Here is a 6,000-nt window from a genome sequence, read left to right as displayed (position 1 = left end):
CATGGCTTCTGGTTGAGGTATGTACGTACAGTCACTGTGGGGACGACTTCATTGATGAAGCCAATGACTGATGTGAAGTACTCCTCAATGCTATCGGTGGAATCCTGGAACATATTCCAGTCTGTGCTAGCAAAACAGTCCTATCGCTTAGCATCTGTTTCATCTGACCACTTTTTCATTGATCTAGTCACTGGTGCCTCCTGCTTTAATTTTTGCTTGTAAGCAGGAATCAGGAGACCATCAGGCTGCTATTCAGCAGCCTGATGGTCTGAAGGTAGAAACTATTAGCCAGTCTTCCAGTTTTCTCCATGTTCGCTCCTGTACTGACCGTGTCTGAGTGGTGGAAGCAAGGAACAGGGCATGGCTCGGGTGGCTGTGGTACCTAATGATCTTCTTGGTCTTCTTGTGACACCTGGTGTTGTAGGTCCTGGAGGGCAGGCAGTTTGCAACTTGCGGTCCGCGGTGGTGGAGTTGTTGTACCAGGCTGTGATGCAGCCCGACAGTGTGCTTTCAATGGTGCTCCTGTAGAACTCTGTGAGGAACCTTGGGCACAGGCCAAATTTCATCAGCATCCTGAGGTTGAAGAGTAACTGTCGTGTCTTCTTCACCACAGTGTCCGTGTGGTTCGACCATTTCAGCTTCTCTGAGGTGTGTATGCCGAGGATTTCAAAGTTATTGACCATCTCCATGGGGCCCTGTTGTTGAGGACGGGGGTTTGTCCGGCCATGTTCTTCGTGAAGTCCACAATCAGTTCCTTCGCTTTGCTGATGTTGAGGGAGAGGTTGTTTACCTGGAACCATGCTGACAGAGTGTCTACCTCCTCCCTGTAGGTCATCTTGTTGTTGTTGGTAATCAGGCCTGTCGTGTCGTCAGCAAACTTGATGATGCAGTTGGAACTGTGTGAGGCCACGGAGTCTTGGGTATACAGGGAATACAGGAGGGAACTGAGGACGCACCCTTGTTGGGTCCCTGTATTGACAATCAGGGTTGAGGTAAATGTTGCCTAACTTCACCACCTGGGAAGTCCAGGACCCAGTTGCATAGGAAGGAGTTCAGACTATGGGCTGTGAGCTTTGTAATGATCTGAATGCCGGGCGGTATTGAAGGCCGAGCTGTAGTCGATGAACAGCATCCTCATATATGCATTATTTTGGTCCAGGTGGGTAAGGGCAGTGCAATGGTGATTGTGTGTGGATCTGTCAGGACGGTAGTTGATTTGTAGAGGGTTGAGTGTGTCGGGGAGGGAAAAAGGTGATAGTTAGCGAGAGATTGAAAATGTCACAGAAAACGAGAGATTGAAAATGTCACAGAACACAACAGTCAGTACATGCTCGGAGGGCACAACTAGGGATGCCATCTGGGCCGGAAGCCTTGTGAGGGTTAACACGTTTGAATGATTTCCATACGTTGTCAGTGGAGACCGTGAGTATGTAGCCCACGTTGTCATTAGGGTCGGCAGCTCAGGATCATTGTGCTAAAAAAAAAATGTGTTTAGCTCGTCTGGTAGTGTGGCGTTGGTGACCGCGATGTAGCTGACTTTCTTTTTGTAATCCATGATCGTTAGTAGCCCCTGCCACATACGCCTTGTGTACGAACCACTGAATTGCTCCTCCACTTTGTCCCTATACTTGTGTTATGCCATCTCAATCAATCTGGGTAGGTCGTATTTGTACTGTTTAACCAAGATCCTCGCTCTGAGTTCATCAAGTTTGTTCATTAATGATTGAACATTGGCGGGTAGTATGATCAGTAAAGGAGGACTGGTCGCCCGGCGTCTTCATCTCACTAAGACGCCGCCTCATCTGCCTAGCCGTCGGAATCTTTGCACATGGAAGGAAGGAGTGATGTTGATGCTTGACTTCCTGTTCACATATCCTTTTTCCTGTTTTCTGATGGTTTTCCTTCTCCATCTGTGTGTGTGAGCGTGTGCCTGCGTCAGTGTGTGTGTGTAAATCTCACTGCAGCTGCCCAACCCTTACCAGCTGTGCTCAGGCACAGACAGACAGAGAGAGAGAGAGAGAGAGAGAGAGAGAGAGAGAGAGAGAGATATGTGTCTCAGCAGCCCACTGTTTGACAGCTAGCTGCTGCCACCTCTCTCTCCCTGGCCACAAGCCACAGTATGGCGCTTTGGCTGCACCCTGCCACACCGCTTCTCTTCTCCTCCCACCTACAGGAATTGAGGAAAGCAGGGGAAATGATCCCTCGTAAATCCCGATAGAGGCTTGTTCAAGTTAACCAAGCTGATTATTGAAATAGAAAGGCTAAATTGTAATCAAAGACCATATTTTCATATGGGTGAGTGGACCATACTGTAATGTAGCTTTGCTATGTGTGAATGCTTCCTCAGTGTAGTGCCCTTCAAACACACAGATGAATCATAGAGCCCAAGGTGTTAGCATTGCCAATTAGCATGCTAGCAGTGCCTCTGCTCTCTGCTCTGTTTGTGGTTGTAAGTGCAATGAATCCAGCTTCCTCCTGTGATCTGACCTGTGGAGACATAAATCAATATCCATATAAATCAATAGATCAATATTCTCCTCCTTTCAAAAGATGAAAGGCTGTGTAAGAAGGAAATGTATGACGAGAGGTAGCCCAGTCTGATCAGCAGCACATTAGCATTGAGCAGGAGGCTAGCTTCAACAGTAGTGAAGAAAATTGTGAAATATTCATGAGTGTGTGCGTGCGTGCGTGCACTTGGGTTGGTGTGTGTGTGTGTGTGTCAGTGTCTGTGTGGCCCCTCCAGAAAGGTTTGAAACTCACCATAAAACCATCCTCCTCTCAACAGTCCCTGTCTGTTCTCTGATAAATTTAACTACAAATAAAAACAACACAGAAATGCCCCGGCCGAACAAGAGGCCTCATATCAAACTATGTATTTTACTGTATGAGGAATGGATGGTCAATCACAGCTTGACATGGATCTCCATAGAAAAAGAGGCCTTATAGGAAGACATTTGCATGACAATATGGGGTCAGTTTAAAGTTGTAATGTCACATGCACAAGTACAGTGAAATGCCTTTCTTGCAAGCTCTCACCCTAACAATGCAGTAATCAATAACAATGTAATACTAAATATAACAAGTTAGAACAAAAACACACAAGATATACAAATAAGAAATAGGAAGAACACGATAAAGTAAGTAAGCATACTATATACAGAGTCAGTTCTAGTACCATATTTACAATGTGCAGGGATACTGGAGTGACAGAGATACATAGAGATCGATACAGTGGGGCAAAAAAGTATTTAGTCAGCCACCAATTGTGTATGTTCTCCCACTTAAAAAGATGAGAGAGGCCTGTAATTTTCATCATAGGTACACTTCAACTATGACAGACAAAATGGAAAAAAAATCCAGAAAATCACATTGTAGGATTTTTAATGAATTTACTTGCAAATTATGGTGGAAAATAAGTATTTGGTCAATAACAAAAGTTTATCTCAATACTTTTTATATACCCTTATTGTTATATACCCTTTGTTGGCAATGACAGAGGTCAAACGTTTTCTGTAAGTCTTCACAAGGTTTTCAACATGGACTTTCAACTCCCTCCAAAGATTTTCTATGGGGTTGAGATCTGGAGACAGGCTAGGCCACTCCAGGACCTTGAAATGCTTCTTATGAAGCCAATCCATTGCCTGGGCGGTGTGTTTGGGATCATTGTCATGCTGAAAGACCCAGCCACGCTTAATCTTCAAGCCCTTGCTGATAGGAGGTTTTCACTCAAAATCTCACGACACATGGCCCCATTCATTCTTTCCGTTACACGGATCAGTCGTCCTGGTCCCTTTGCAGAAAAACAGCCCCAAAGCATGATGTTTCCACCCCCATGCTTAACAGTAGGTATGGTGTTCTTTGGATGCAACTCAGCATTCTTTGTCCTCCAAACACAACGAGTTTAGTTTTTACCAAAAAGTTATATTTTGGTTTCATCTGACCATATGACATTCTCCCAATCTTCTTCTGGATCATCCAAATGCTCTCTAGCAAACTTCAGACGGGCCTGGACATGTACTGGCTTAAGCAGGGGGACACGTCTGGCACTGCAGGATTTGAGTCCCTGGCGGCGTAGTGTGTTACTGATGGTAGGCTTTGTTACTTTGGTCCCAGCTCTCTGCAGGTCATTCACTAGGTCCCCCCGTGTGGTTCTGGGATTTTTTCTCACTGTTCTTGTGATCATTTTGACCCCGCAGGTGAGATCTTGCGTGGAGCCCCAGATCGAGGGAGAATATCAGTGGTCTTGTATGTCTTCCATTTCCTAATAATTGCTCCCACAGTTGATTTCTTCAAACCATGCTGCTTACCTATTGCAGATTCAGTCTTCCCAGCCTGGTGCAGGTCTACAATTTTGTTTCTGGTGTCCTTTGACAGCTCTTTGGTCTTGGCCATAGTGGAGTTTGGAGTGTGACTGTTTGAGGTTGTGGACAGGTGTCTTTTATACTGATAACAAGTTCAATCAGGTACCATTAATACAGTTAACGAGTGGAGGACAGAGGAGCCTCTTAAAGAAGAAGTTACAGGTCTGTGAGAGCCAGAAATCTAGCTTGTTTGTAGGTGACCAAATATTTATTTTCCACCATAATTTTCAAATAAATTCATAAAAAATCCTTCAATGTGATTTTCTGGATTTTTTTCTCTCATTTTGTCTGTCATAGTTGAAGTGTACCTATGATGAAAATTACAGGCCTCATCTTTTTAAGTGGGAGAACTTGCACAATTGGTGGCTGACTAAATACTTTTTTGCCCCACTGTATCTGTCACGTGTGCTCCCTCTCCGGCCTCTAGGTCACCAGGCTGATCGTTATGGCTCCTGCCACCATTGTTACACGCACCTGCACGTCATCAAACTCACCTGGACTCCATCACTTCACTGATTGACTTCCCTATATATGTCACTCTCTTTGGTTCCTTCCCCAGGCGTTATTGTTTCTGTACCAGTGTCATGTCTGTGCGTTGTTTTTTGTTTTGTATTTAGTTGTGTTTTATTTATTAAAACACTCGCTCCCTGAACTTGCTTCCCGACTCTCAGCGCACATCAGTACAATAGTATACAGCCTGTGTTGTTGTCTCAGTACAGAATAACGCCTCACCTAATGGTGAGGTGGAAAGACGTTGAGTTCGGGAGCCGCTACATCCTTTCATGCCTCGGCCAGATGGCCAGGCTTCCCTGCCTCAGCCGGTCTGTCAGGTTCCCACATCCCAGCCGGTGACAGATTCCCGCGCACCAGAAGGGGTGACCAGTCCACTCCTGATCCCTGGGATCGTTCCTTGGGTTGGCGTCCTGCGGCTGGAGCCGAATGCGCGGGGGAGGGGGTACTATCACGTGTGCTCCCTCTCCGGCCTCTACTTCACCAGGCGGATCATTAGGGCACACACCTGTCACCATTGTTACACGCATCTGCTCGTCATCAGACTCACCTGGACTGCATTACCTCCCTGATTACCTTCCCCATATATGTCACTCCCTTTGGTTCCTTCCCCAGGCGTTATTGTTTCTGTACCAGTGTCATGTCTGTTTGTGTTTCTTGTTTTGTATTTAGTTGTGTTTATTTATTAAAACACTCCCTGAACTTGCTTTCCGACTCTCAGCGCACTCGTTACAATATCGCCTAGATTTAGGACAGACACTTTAAAACCTTTCTCATGGTTTCTTTTTTCACTGTCCTTTTTGCCATTATGAATGTGTTATTCAATGTGTTCCTATGTGTTTTAGTAGTAAAGGCCAAAATAAAAAAATGTTTTAATATAAATGTTTAAATATTATTGTAGAGTTTTATTTGTAGTACTTTTAGCCTACAATATTTAGAGTCACAGTCAATGTCTATTTCAATTGAAATAATGTATAATTCCTTATGAGCTTTGTACATCTGTCATACCCTATCATAACCCATGTATCATGTTGATCTCATGGGTTGTAAGTCTGTGTATCCGAAGGTCTGTCTACTAGAGTGGTTACGTTTTCTGACCATGTTGTTCCAAGGGAAGTGGTCGCGCTGC

Source organism: Oncorhynchus nerka, linkage group LG18, assembly GCF_034236695.1.
Source record: "Oncorhynchus nerka isolate Pitt River linkage group LG18, Oner_Uvic_2.0, whole genome shotgun sequence".
Taxonomy (NCBI): Eukaryota; Metazoa; Chordata; class Actinopteri; order Salmoniformes; family Salmonidae; genus Oncorhynchus; species Oncorhynchus nerka.
This window is presented reverse-complemented; position numbering follows the sequence as displayed.